The sequence below is a fragment of the Gorilla gorilla genome, chromosome 10, assembly GCF_029281585.2.
Source record: "Gorilla gorilla gorilla isolate KB3781 chromosome 10, NHGRI_mGorGor1-v2.1_pri, whole genome shotgun sequence".
NCBI classification, from domain to species: Eukaryota; Metazoa; Chordata; class Mammalia; order Primates; family Hominidae; genus Gorilla; species Gorilla gorilla.
In genome coordinates this window covers 30,648,317-30,661,924 of record NC_073234.2, presented here as the reverse complement: position 1 = coordinate 30,661,924, position 13,608 = coordinate 30,648,317, and the positions used below count along the sequence as shown (strand labels likewise).

Genomic DNA, 13,608 nt, shown 5'->3' with positions numbered 1-13,608 from the left:
TAGACAATGTTTTGAGGAAGATAAAGTAATTTGTGAATTCTGTCAAATGCTGCTGATAAGTAGGATGAGAACTGAGAATTGGACAGTGTTCTGATTTAGCAATGTAGAGGAGGGGATTGGAGAGAAGATTTAGAAGAAAAAGCAGAAGAGGGATTAGATCATGAAAATAAAGCCTGCTTTAGGGAAGTCTTGAGAAAAAAAATGAAGCAGATAAACAATATTTTATGACCATAGAATGTTTAGCAATTTGAATAGTAATTTCCCAGTTGTTGTTTCCTTTGAAACTATCCATGAGACGGAAACAATGATTTCCCATTTCAAAATTAGGAAATTGAAACTCAATACCATTATGCAACTATCAGATGCCAGAGCTGGAAACAGAATCCAGTTCTGACGTCCAGTCCAAGCCATTCTAGATTGCACAATGGAGACGTAACCCACAATGAAAATAAATTCCGCCTGCTTAATTGTTCTGTTTGGGGCCACGCTCAGCTGAGTTCGTTGTGCAGCTTAGTCCACTAGCTGATGTTTTGCAGGTTGGTAAAATAATTTGTTTATTCTGCTGCAGGAATCCTGTGGGTGTTCAATATGTGTTAATTTATTTGACTAAGTCTCAGAGGAGAGTTGTAAATCCCAGCATGTTTCTTTATTGAAGAATATAACCACAATTCCCACATAATCACTATAATCACATATTTATTCCTCAAAGTAAGATCCCTTTGATGTTCTCAGTGACAATTGGGGACCTTATTTCAGTTGATGCTTGTAATGTAGAATCATCCAAAGGGCAGTTATTGTTCCAATTAGCATGTAAGTTTAATTTAATATTTATACCAGGTAGAAGAAATTTTTCAAGTACATTTTATTCTTCCCTGGCCCTTGGAATTTCATTTTTGGACAAAACTAGTTAAGTCCAAATTAATGGCCATCAGATATATGGAAAGGATATTTTGTCAGAGAGTTATATATAAATATGTACTTACATTCTTATGCTGTAAACAAGGCATTTATGAGAGTTCATCAGACCACCAAGTGAAATTGTTGGCTGAGTCTTTGTGTTGCTACACTCCAGTACAGAGGAAGAAAGCGACGTGTTTCTGGAATGGAGGGTCAGTAACAGCAAATAATGTTTTAAAATGAGAAATGATAATGCTATAGAAAAATAGAGGAATAATCCTCCAATCAGACACATACATGCGCATGCACCTGCACACACACACACACACACACACACACACACACAGACACACTACTTGCTACTAAATAGAGGAAATGGAGAATTGGAGAGACATACATGTTGAGGACCTGCCACAACCCTGTAGGTTTCCATTTGCTGAGACGTGAGAAACTTGTGTTTTAAAATATTGAACAGGCTGACGTAGGCTTGCACTCCACCTCAGAGAATTAAGGTAGCAACTGTTTTAGATGGAATTGCACTATGAGAGCTGAAAACAAAGAACTCTCTTTAGTTTCTAATTAGATAGAGAGCCAAGATCATGAGTCTTAGAATTCTGCCTGCCCACAAGAGGGGCTCTGGAGCAAAAGACTCCAACCTAGACTCTGAAAAACACAAAAAAGGACGTATGAAGACCGATTGTTCCCTGGTAGCAGTGCCACTTTCAGGATACTAGAGGTTGGCTGTGGAGTTGGAAATAGTGTGTTTCCAATTTTGAACACTTTGCAGAGCTTTCCAGAGTCCTTTCTGTATTGTTGTGATTTTGCTTCTGGAGCTGTGGAGCTCGTAAAGTCACACTCGTCCTACAGAGCAGCCCAGTGTTTTGCCTTTGTTCATGATGTATGTGATGATGGCTTACCTTACCCTTTTCCAGATGGGATCCTGGATGTCATTCTCCTTGCCTTTGTGCTCTCTTCTATTCATCCTAACAGGATGCAAGGTGTTGTAAACCTACTGTCCAAGTTACTGAAACCTGGGGAAATGCTGTTATTTTGAGACTACGGAAGATATAAGACTCAGCTTCGTTTTAAAAAGGGACATTGTTTATCTGAAAATTTGTATGTTCGAGGAGATGGTACCAGAGCATATTTCTTTACAAAAGGGGAAGTCCACAGTATGTTCTGCAAAGCCAGTTTAGATGAAAAGCAAAATCCAGTTGATTGCCGCTTACAAGTTAATAGGAAAAAACAAGTAAAAATGCACCGAGTGTGGGTTCAAGGCAAACTCCAGAAACCATTGCACCAGACTCAGAATAGTTCCAATATGGTATCTACACTCCTTTCTGAAGGCTGAACTTTGTAACATCTTAAGGTACAAAGCCAGAGGACTGTGCTATTCAAGGACTACTGTAAGTTTTTCGTTTCTCAAAAGACAATGAGGAAAAAAGAAGAGAATTTGTATTTCTTGCTGTTTTGTCATAGGTGAGCTCCTTTGTGCATTTTAAGCACATGTAAGTGATTCAGCACAGCGTGCCTTTTTCTGCGCTTTGAAAACTTGATATGCCTAAGCTTGTTTGAATTTATTACATCTAACCATTTTGCTTGTTCCTTGAATTTTATAAGCATTCAATTAAACTGGTATTACGTCAGGTAATTTTGAGAAAATGTAACTTGACATTTTTTGCAAGTAAAAAAATTATTTATTTGTTTAGGCTTAGTAAGCCAGTTCCCAAACACACACACACACAGACACACACAGACACACACACACACACAAAGGGAGGAATTCCTGACCATAATGAAGCTCAAAACCCTCAAAGGGGAGACTAATATTTGCTTAAAAGGATTGCTAACTTCCACATGTAATCTACAGAAATAAAGTTTTTGATGATTATATGATCATACACATATAAACATATATCATGATTGTGTATTTTTTGTATGTGTATCTCTTTACATTAATGATACTTGTAGAGTGGTCAGAGTAAGAAACATCACATTTCTTCATTTCATAAAATCAACTTAAATCCAAACCTAAGCTCGTATGCCACCAGTCTCTCTCACAAAATCCTCAATGTTCCTCTAGGATTGTGCAAAGGTCCTGGAGTTTTATGCAAAGCAAATATTTTAGGAGGCACTTCTAGTGTGGGATTCATGCTGGTCCCTTTCAGATGCCTGTTGTTTCTAAGTCCTCATAATCCTTTGATGTTCAGGATGCCTGGAGCTCTGGTGCTCCTTTGCAGACTGGTCTTTGTTGGTGCTAAAAGTCAGCTGCCCAAACTCTCTCCTTCACCCCCAGGGCACTGCTAGAAGCAGAGTGAGTTTGCATTGCTCTTGCCTACCAAATTCCATCCTTTTCTCACCCTGTTGCTAGGTTCTTTTTTTTCTCTCTGTCTCTTTCTGTCCACAAAGATCTTCTCCTTTTCCTCTCCACATTGTGGAAGCATATAATAATTTCTTTAATGAGTCTAGGCTTTTATAAGACACAAACGATTGGCTTCATACAGTTTCTACCATCCATCAGTTCAATTACAAACTACCAGCTTGGGTGGAAGTGGAAGAAGATAAACAGCCACGGTTGCAAAGGAGAGAAAGAGAGAGTATTGCATGTCCAGTATGTTAAATGGTCCAGAAATCCTTGTGAGGACAGGAGAAACAAATGGGCTAACCCATAGGTTAGTCTAGGCTCTCTCTGACAATAATATTTGACCAGAAGTTTGGGTATTTTTATGAATCTCCTAACAATAACATTTACCTTAACTTTAACTTGGGGAGAAGGAGAAAAGGAAGAATTCTGGAGAGATCACAAGCAAGCACAGAAGGAGTGGAAAGGTTGCAGAAAGTTGGTGTGTTCAGTTACTTGCTACTGAGATTCCAGGCAGCAGCTGCTGCTGCTATGGAAATGAGATTGGAAAACTTGCTTGGATCTCTTCTTTAGCAATGCCCTTTCAGGTGGTAAATAGTAAGGAGCAAGGAGGTTGTACAGAAAACGGAAAACATTGTAAAATTAGAGGACTAGGAGATAAAGAATGTTCCAGCTTCTCTAAATCTTGTGAAAAAAAAATTGCGAGCTGTCTTTCTGTGTAGCTTTCCTCTTCGTCCTCACAGTTTTCTTCTTCCTTTTCTTCTTCTTTGTTCTCCTCCTCCTCTGAAACACAGACACATAGACACAGACACAGACATACAGACACACACACACACACACACACACACACACACACACAATCTCTCTTTGCCATTATCTTTCCTGTTGCACTGTTAGCTTCCTCTAGTTTCCCTCATTTCTAGGATCTTTTAACTGCATTAGGTATTTGTAGTTTTTGTTGATACATAATAGATGTACATATTTTGGGGATACATGTGAGAACTTCATACAGTAATATAATTTGTAAATATCAAATCAGGGTAATTGAGATATCCATCATTTTAAATATTCATCTTTTCTTTATTTTAGAACATTCAAATTATTCTCTTTTAGTTATTTTGAAATGTACAGTAGATTAATATTGACTATAATCATCCTACTGATCTATTGAACACTTGGTCTTATTTTTTCTATCAAACCATATAATTATACCCATTAATCAACATCTCCTCATGGACCCACAAACTTCCTGGCCTCTGGTAACCACCATTTCATTCTCTATCTTCACGAGATCCACTTTTTAAGCTCCCACATACGAGTGAGAACATGTGATATTTGTCTTTCTATGTCTGGCTTATTTCACTTAACATAATGACCTCCAGTTTTATCCATGTTGCTGCAGTGTATTTGTCTGTTCCCATGCTGCTATGAAGAAATATCCAAGACTGGGTAATTTATAAACAGAAGAGGTTTATTAAATTGACTCACAGTACGCATGGCTGGGAAGGCCTCAGGAAACTAACAATCATGGTCTTCACAGGGTGACAGGAGAGAGAATGCCAGGTGAAAGGGGAAGCCCCTTATAAAACCATCAGATCTCATGAGAACTCACTAACCATCATGAGAACAGCATAGGGAAAACCACTCTCATGATTCAATTATCTCCACCTGGTCCTGCCCTTGACATGTGGGAATTATTACAATTCAAGGTGAGATTGTGTTGGGGACTCAGAATGAAACCATATCAGACAAGATCTCATTTTTTGTGGTTGAATAACATTCCATTTTTTATAAATATCACATTTTCTTCATCCATTCATCCATTGATGGACACTTAATTTGATTCCATATCTTTGCTACTGCAAATAGTGCTGCAATAAATATAGGAGTACAGATATCTCTTTGATATACTGATTTCCTTTCTTTGGGGTGTATACCTAGGGGTTATTGTGGGATAACTGGCTCATATGGTGGGATTGCTGGCTCATATGGTAGTTCTATTTTCAGCTTTTTGAGAAACTTTCATACTGTTCTCCATAATGACTGTACTAATGTATGTTCTCACCAACAGTGTACAAGGGTTCCTCTGACTCCCCATCCTTTCCAGCATCCATTATGCCCAGTCTTTTTGATACAAGCCATTTTAACTGAAATGAGAGAATATGATAGTTTTTATTTGTATTTCTCTGATGATTAATAATGTTGAGCATTTTTGAAATATACTTGTTGGCCATTAGTATGTCTTCTTTTGAGAAATGTTTGTTCAGATCTTTTGCCCATTTTAAAATCCGATTGTTTTTTGCTATTGAATTGTTTGAGCACATTATATATTCTTGTTATTAATCTCTTGTTAAATGGATGGTTTGCAAATATTTTATACCATTCTGTTGGTTATCTCTTCACTTTCTTGTTTTTTGCTTATTTGTTTTATATTGTTGTTGTTTTTTTTTTTTTTTTTTGCTGTGCAGAAGCTTTTAAGCTTGATGTAATCCCATTTGTCTACTTTTTGCTTTGGTTGCCTGTGCTTTTGAAGGCTTACACAAAATATCTTTGCCAAGAACAATATCCTGGAGAGTTTTCCTGATGTTTTCTTATAGTAGTGTCAGAGCTTTAGGTCTCAGATTTAAGTCTTTAACCTATTTTGACTTTTAGGTATGGTAAGAGATAGGGACCCAGTTTCATTCTTCTGCATATGGTTATCTAGTTTTCCCAGAACGATTTATTGAAAAGACTGCCTTTCCTCATTGTATGTTCTTGGCACCTTTGTTAAAGATGAGTTGGCTGTAAATGTGGGGATTTATATCTGGGTTCTCTATTTGGTTCCATTGGTCATGTGTCTGTTTCTATGCCAGGACCATGTTGTTTTGGTTACTATAGATTTGCAGTAGATTTTGAAGTCAATTAGTCCTTGGGCTTTGTTCTTCTTGCTCAGGATAGGTTTGGCCATTTGAGGTCTTTTGTGGTTCACTATAAGTTTTAGGATTTTTTTTTCTGTTTATCTGAAGAATGTTACTGGTACTTTGATAGAGATTACATTGAATCTGTAAATTGCTTTGGGTAGAATTGTCATTTTAACAATAACAGTTCTTCCAATCCATGAGCATGGAATATATTTCCATTTTTGTGTCCTCTTTAATTTCTTTTATCAGAGTTTTATAGTTTTTCTTGAATAGGTCTTTTACTCTGATTAGATTGATTCCTAGATATTTAATATTTTTGTACCTATTGGAACTACGATGGCTTTCTTGATTTCTTTTTCAGCTTATGTGCCATTGGCATATATAAATGCTACTGATTTTTGTATGTTGATTTTGTATCCTGAAACTTTACTGAATTAATTTGTTTTTATAATTTTTTGGTGGAATCTTTAGGCTTTTCTAAGTATAAAATCTTGTTGTCTGTAAACAAGGCTAATTTGACTTCTTCCTTTTCAGTTTGGATGCCCTTTATTGCTTTGTCTTGCCTAACTGCTTTGGCCAGGACTTCCAGTGTTATACTGAATAAAAGTAGTAAAAGTGGGCATTTTCGTCTTGTTCCAACCGTTAAAGAAAACCTTCAATTTTTTCTCATTCAATAAAATGTGGGTTTGTCATATATGGCCTTTGTTATTTCGAGATGTGTTCCTTCTATATAGTTTGATGAGGATTTTTATCATAAAGAGATGTTAATTTGATCAATGCTTTATTAGAATTTATTGAAATGTTTATATGCTTTTTGTTCATGTTATTTTAATGTGATGTATCACGTTTATTGATTTGCATAAGTTGAACTATCCTTGCATCCCTGGGACAAATTCTACCTGATCATAGTGAGTGACTTTTTTTTTTAATATGTGTTGATTTTGATTTGTTAGAATTTTGTTGAGAATTTTGTATATATGTTCATCAGTGATACTGGTCTATAGGCTTCTTTTATCATTGTGTCCTTGTCTTGTTTTGGTATCAGGGTAATTCTGGTATGGTACAGTGAGTTTGGATGTATTCCTTCCTCTTCCATTTTTTTTTTTTTTTTTTGGAAGAGTTTGAGAGGGATTGGCATCTTCTTTAAATGTTTAGTAGAATTCAGTAGTGAAGCCCTCAGGTCCTGGGCTATGTACTACAGCTTCCATCTTATTATTAATTATTGGTTTGTTAGGTTTCTTATTTCTTCATGGTTCAATCTTGGTAGGTTGTATATATATAGGAATTTATCACTTTCTTCTAGGTTTTCCAATTTCCTCGCATATAGTTGTTTATAATAGCCTCTAATGTATAGTTAATCTCTTCTTTGAATTCCTAAGTTGTCTATAGTTATGCTTCCTTTTTTGTTTCTAATGTTATTTATTTGGGTGTTCTCTCTTTTGTTGTTAGTCTAGCTAAACTTTTGTCAATTTCAATTATCGTCTCAAAAAACCTTGGCCAGATCTGGTGGCTCACACCTATAATACCAGCACTTTGGGAGCCAAGGCAGGAGGATCACCTGAGGTCAGGAGTTTGAGACCAGTCTGGCCAACATGGTGAAACCCCATCTCTACTAAAAAATACAAAAAATTAGCCAGGTGTGGTGGCAGGCACCTGTAATCCCAGCTACTCAGGAGGCTGAGGCAGGAGAATCACTTGAACCCAGGAGGCAGAGGTTGCAGTGAGCTGAGATCATGCTGTTACACTTCAGCCTGGGCAAAAAGAGCAAAACTCCATCTCAAAACAAAAACAAAAACAAAAACAAAACCCCAACTTTTTATTTTGTTGATCTTCTTTATTGTTTTTTAATCCCAGTTTCATTTATTTCTGCTCCAGTCCTTATTATTTGTTCCTTGCTATTATTTTTGTTTTGGTTTGTTCCTGATTTTATACTTCCTTGAGGGTAGGTTATTTGATGCTTTTCTACTTTTTTGATATAGGTATTTATTGTGATAAATTTCTCTTAGTGTTGCTTTTTCCATTTCCCACATATTTTGCTATGTAATATTTCCATTATCATTTGTTTCAAGAAATGTTTCTGTTTCATTCTTTTTTTTTTTTTTTTTAATTAACCTACTGGTCCTTCAGGAGCATGCTGTTTAATTTCTATGTGTTTGTGTGTTTTCTGAAACTCCTCATTATTGATTTCTAGTTTTATTTCACTGTGGTCAGAAAAGATACTTGATATGATTTCTATTTTTTTTAATTTGCTTTGAGTGTTCTGTAGCCTAAGATATGCTGTATTCTGGAGAATGTTCTAGGTGCTGAGAAAAAACATGTATTCTGAAGTAGTTGGGTGAAATGTTCTGTAAATGTTAGTTAGGCCTATTCAATCTCCCGTATGGTTTAACTGTGCTGTTTCTTTGTTGATTTTCTGTCTGGATGATCTGTCCATTGCTAAGAGTGGGGTGTTAAAGTCACCTGCTATTACTGTATTGCAGTCTGTCTCTCCCTTTAAATCTATTAGTGTTTGCTTTATATACTTGGGAGTTCCAGTGTTGGATGCACAGATATTTTTATAATTGTTATATTCTCTTGCTGAATTGACCCCTGTATCATTATATGGTGACCATTTTATCTCTTTTTACAATTTTAGATTTGTAATCTATTTTATCTAAGTATAAGTATAGCTACTTTTCTTTTTTAGTTTCCAGTTTTATAAAATATCTTTTCCCACCTCTTCAATTTCAGTCTCTGTGTGTCTTTATTAGTGAAGTGGGTTTCTTGAAAGCAGCATATAGTTGGGTCTTTTTTTTTTAATCCATTCACTCACTCTGTGCCATTTAATTGGAAAATTGAGACCATTTACATCTAGTGTTATTATTGATAAGTAAAGGGACTTACTACTGCCATTTTGTTGCCTGTTTTTTCGTTGTTCTGGAACTCTTTCTTCCTTTCTTACTGTCTTCCTTTGAGATTAAGTGATTTTCTTTGGTAGTATATTTTAGTTTGTTGCTTTTTGTATGTAGTATATATTGTAGGATTTTGCATTGTGGTTATTATGAGGCTTACAAAAAATATTAGAAATATAAGAAGTTACTTCAAAGAGATGACAACTTATCTTAGATCACAAAAAAAGATAATAGAAATAAGCAAACAAAGGAACAACTAAAAACACTTCTCTGCACTTCAGCTCCATCTCCCCCACATTTTGATGTTTAGTTGCTCCAATTTACATATTTTCATATTGCCTGTCTCTTACAGCTTGCTGTAGCTATTTTTGTTTTAGATACGTTTGTCTTTTAGGCTTCATATTAGAGTTATGAATGGACTGCACACCACAATTGTAGTATTTGAATATTCTGGGGTTTTCAGTGCACTTATGTTTACCAGTAAGTTTTAACCTTCAAATGTTTTCTTTTCTGCATGTTAGTGTATTTTTTTCTTTCAGATTAAATAACTTATTATAGTATTTCTTCTAAGACCAGTCTGATGGTGGTTAATTCTCTCAAATTTTGTCTGGCAAAGACTTTATCCCTCCTTCACATTTGAAAAATAGCTTTGCCAGGTACAATATTCTTGGATTGCAGGGTTTTTTCTTTGAGCACTTTGGAAATGTCATCCTACTTCTTCCTGGCCTATATGGTTTCTGTTGACAAGTCTGTTGCCAGATGAATTGGCATTCCTCTATGAGTTATTTTCTTCTTTTCTCTTGCTGCTTTTAAAGTCTTCTCTTTGTCCTTGACCTATGAAAATTTGAATATTTTATGATTTGAGGTAGTCTTATTTGAGTCGAATCTGCTTGGTGTTCTCTGACCTCCCTGTACCTGAATATTTATATCTTTCTCAAATTTTAGGAAGTTTTCTGTTATTATTTCTTTGGATAATCTTTCTATCCATTGCTCTTGCTCAGCTCCCTCCTGAATACCAATAATCCTGAATTTTGGTCTTTTGAGGTAATTTTCCATATCTTGTAGATGATTATAGTTCCTTTTATTCTTTCTTTTCTTTTTTCTCCTCACAGTATATTTTCAAATAGCCTGTCTTTGAGCTTTTAGATTCTTTCCTCTGCTTGATGCAGTCTACTGTTGAAAACCTGTAACTAATTTTTCAGTTCAGTAAATGTATTTCTCAGTTTCAAGATTTGTTTTTTTTAATTACTTCAGTGTCTTTGTTTAACTTCTCTGATAACTTTCTGAATTGCTTTTTGTTGCTATCTTGGGGATTGCTTCATTTCCCGAAGATGCTACTTCGAATTCTTGGTCAGGTAGCTCACAGTTCACCATCTCATTAAGGACAATCACTGGTTCCTTGCTTTGTCCTTTGGGGAGGTCATGGTTCCCTGTTTGCTCATTTCTCTTGTGTATGTATGTCCATGTTTTTGCACTGAAGGACTAGCCATTTATTCCAGTCTTCTCTCTCTGGCTTATTTTGGTTTTTTTTTATTGGATATATTTGCTTAGAGGTTCTTTACCATTAGGTAACTGCCTCCTTTTAGGTTCTAGGTGGCACTTTATGTCTAGGTTTGCGTCAGCTCTAATAAATGATTTGAGGTCCCAAAGGGGATACCTCTTCAGTGTGTCAAGGCTGGGTAGCGATTTGTGCCCAGGGGATCCATAGAACTTACCTTCCACAGTGTAGTGGTGCTGAGCAGCTATTCTGATTTTGTCTCCTTTGGCTGAGTTACAGAGCAGTTTTCAGAGCTGGTAATGGTAGTCCTGCATCCTCCCTATGTCTCTGGCTCTTCTTAGGGATCTGTCTCCTTCAGGCACTCAAGATGCTTCCAAATGTGTTGGCAGGAACAGGTCTACTGCCAAAAAACTCAAGATGGTGGGAAGCTGGTCATTCACCTTATCTCAGCTATTCCAGTGGAGAAGCTGTGAGTTGGGCGGAAATTTTTGCATGGTTGGTGCCAGGCAGATTGTGGGGAAAGGCAGCATGGATATGGAAATTTCATCTGCTCAGAGGTTTTTTACATCTCTGTAGCCCCAGGAACTGTTTCATCCTCATATCTGAGTTCTGGGATATCACAAATGATAATCCTGGCACTATGCATTTGCTTTTGGCTTTTTGTAAGATGGGGGAGTGATGTCAGGTTGCTTCTATGCCACCATTTTGGAACAGGAAGTCAGTATTTATAGTTTTACTGTAATATATTTTAAAACACTTAAATTATTAAATAAAATACACTTTTTCTTAACTTGTAGAATTCCAGATACATTCTACATTTTCTATGGTTTTGTTTTAACAAAATATTTAACCAAGTGAAATATGTATAAGAACCCAATATTTCCCAATATTTCTTCATTTTGTTTTATTATCTCACAGATAGATAATATCTTTGGCATATTTACTCCACATGGAAGAGAAAAATAACCTTGAACTAACACTGACACAAAGCCAAATGTGATTGAGGGAAAGGCACTCTTTCAGTTGATCCTTAACAAAATGTTTTATTGTTGATAAATACTGAACCACAATAATCATATTGAGATAAACTCAACTGATATTAATTTATCTTATTTTTTAATTAGGAGAGTTTCAAGCAGACTGCATTGAGAAAAATGTGTAATATCATCATTACATAAACATTTTTTAATGTTCTTCTTAATACTTGCTTTTCCTAATGCAAATTGATACATTAATCTCCTTGAACTTTTTTTTTAAAGAAAGAGGTCTTACGTAAACTGTGAAATGTTTGACTCAAAAAAAGTGAGCATTAAATTTTCTTATAAATGCTAAGGAAATTTAGGCAAAAGTTAACAGGACATGAAAAGTTATTGAAAATCACGACCCAATTTGGGTCACAAGACCATTTTCATTTAGGCACTATGATATTTGTTCATTTCATTTTAAACAGTATTTCAAGCAACATCAAAATTGAAGAAAACTGTAGTGGTTGGCAGTATGGTGACGAGGAAATTGGCTGGGTAGGTGGGGAAATGAATAGGTGCATATAGTTGCATGGGGTGGGAAAAAGAACATCAGTGGGAAGGCGGGTAAATTATCGGCTCAGAGAACTAAAGTTGTGGAGTTGGGCGTTTATGTATTTATTTTTTTACTTACCACTTTGTACAAGGAATCGTAGGCAGTTTACAGAAAATATATAAGAGTGCAATAATACTTAAACTATTTGTGGTAAAGGCCAGCCTTTTCCCTTCCCTTCCCTCTCCTCTCCTCTCCTCTCCTCTCGCCTCCCCTCCCCTCCTCTTCACTCTCCTCCCCCCACTCCCCTCTCCTCCCCTCCTCCTCCCTCCCCTACCCTCTCTTTCTTTGCTCCCCTCCTCTCTCCCCCTCTACCCCCTTTTCCTCCCTCCCTCTTCCTTTCCCTTTTTTCCCCTTCCTTTTACCTTCTCTTCCCCTTCCCCTCCGCTCCCTTTCCCCTCCCCTCCCCTCCCCTCTCTTTCCTCTTCCCTCGCCTTCCCTTCCTATTCTCCTCTTCTCTCCTTTCCTTTCTTTTTCCCTCCTTCTCTCCTTCTTTCCTTATCTTCCCTCTGCCCCTCTTCGCCTTTTTCTCTTTACTTTCCAACTTCATCAAAGAATTCGACCTTTGACAAAACAGTAAGAATGGATTACTAGAAAATGAAATAAAAAGAAAACACTCAAACCAGTCAACTTCTTTTTCAGCAAGATGAGTTCACTGATCACATGCTTGGATGTCATGACAGTGCCAAATTGCTCTCAATTCTGTGTGCTTTCTCTGTTTATTCTGTCATGAGCTGTGCTTTTAGTAGTACTGTCCTATTTAAACATGGATTCAAATAAAAGAAAAAAAGGCAACCAAACAAAAAATCAGCCAGAGATCCTGGAAAGCCATGACTTAGACTAGAAAATAGTCCTGCTGAATTTGCTCCAGTGCTTGGTGCTTGGCTCTGTTCGCATTGACATAAACCCCAGTGCTTTATCTGTTGTGGTAGTCACTATTTTTTTGGTTTGTAAGTGATATAAATCTAACTAAACTGACAGAAGTTGAAATGTATTAGTTTACATAAATTCTAGGAAGGACAGAGTTAGAACAAATTTCAGAGATCCTCGGAAACCTGCAAATGTGGTTATTACATAATCTACGTTTTCTTTTCCACATCCTTTCTAAACAAGGCTTGGCATTTATTCAGGGAGAGGAAGCAGGTGCAAGAAGGCAGAGATGGACAATTAGGACTCGATAAGATGAGGTCCTAGTCTGAATCCTACCAGCCTCTGTGTGATAGTGTAGAGGAGTTGTCGGTTTTGGAGGATGACTTGTAGGCCTGTTAGGGACATGATGTTGAACAAGAAGTGCAGATGCCGTAAAACTACAGCATGAGGCTGCCATGGCAAGGACTCAGCCAGAGACATTTCTGAATTTTACAAGTGACAGCTAATGTCCAGGAGGGGGTTGCCACCTGTCCACTGCAGGTCATGGACAATGAAGCTAGAGCAACTGTTCCCAAGCAAGCGAGGAGAAGGCTATGGTCTTGCAAAGAAATCACA

The 13,608-nt window shown here is 36.7% G+C and overlaps 1 pseudogene; it reads left to right on the top strand.

The window, feature by feature from the left end:
- Positions 1-1,496: 1,496 nt before the first annotated feature.
- Positions 1,497-2,248, top strand: LOC101138764 (tRNA N(3)-methylcytidine methyltransferase METTL2-like; annotated as a pseudogene).
- The last annotated feature ends 11,360 nt before the right edge of the window (positions 2,249-13,608 follow it).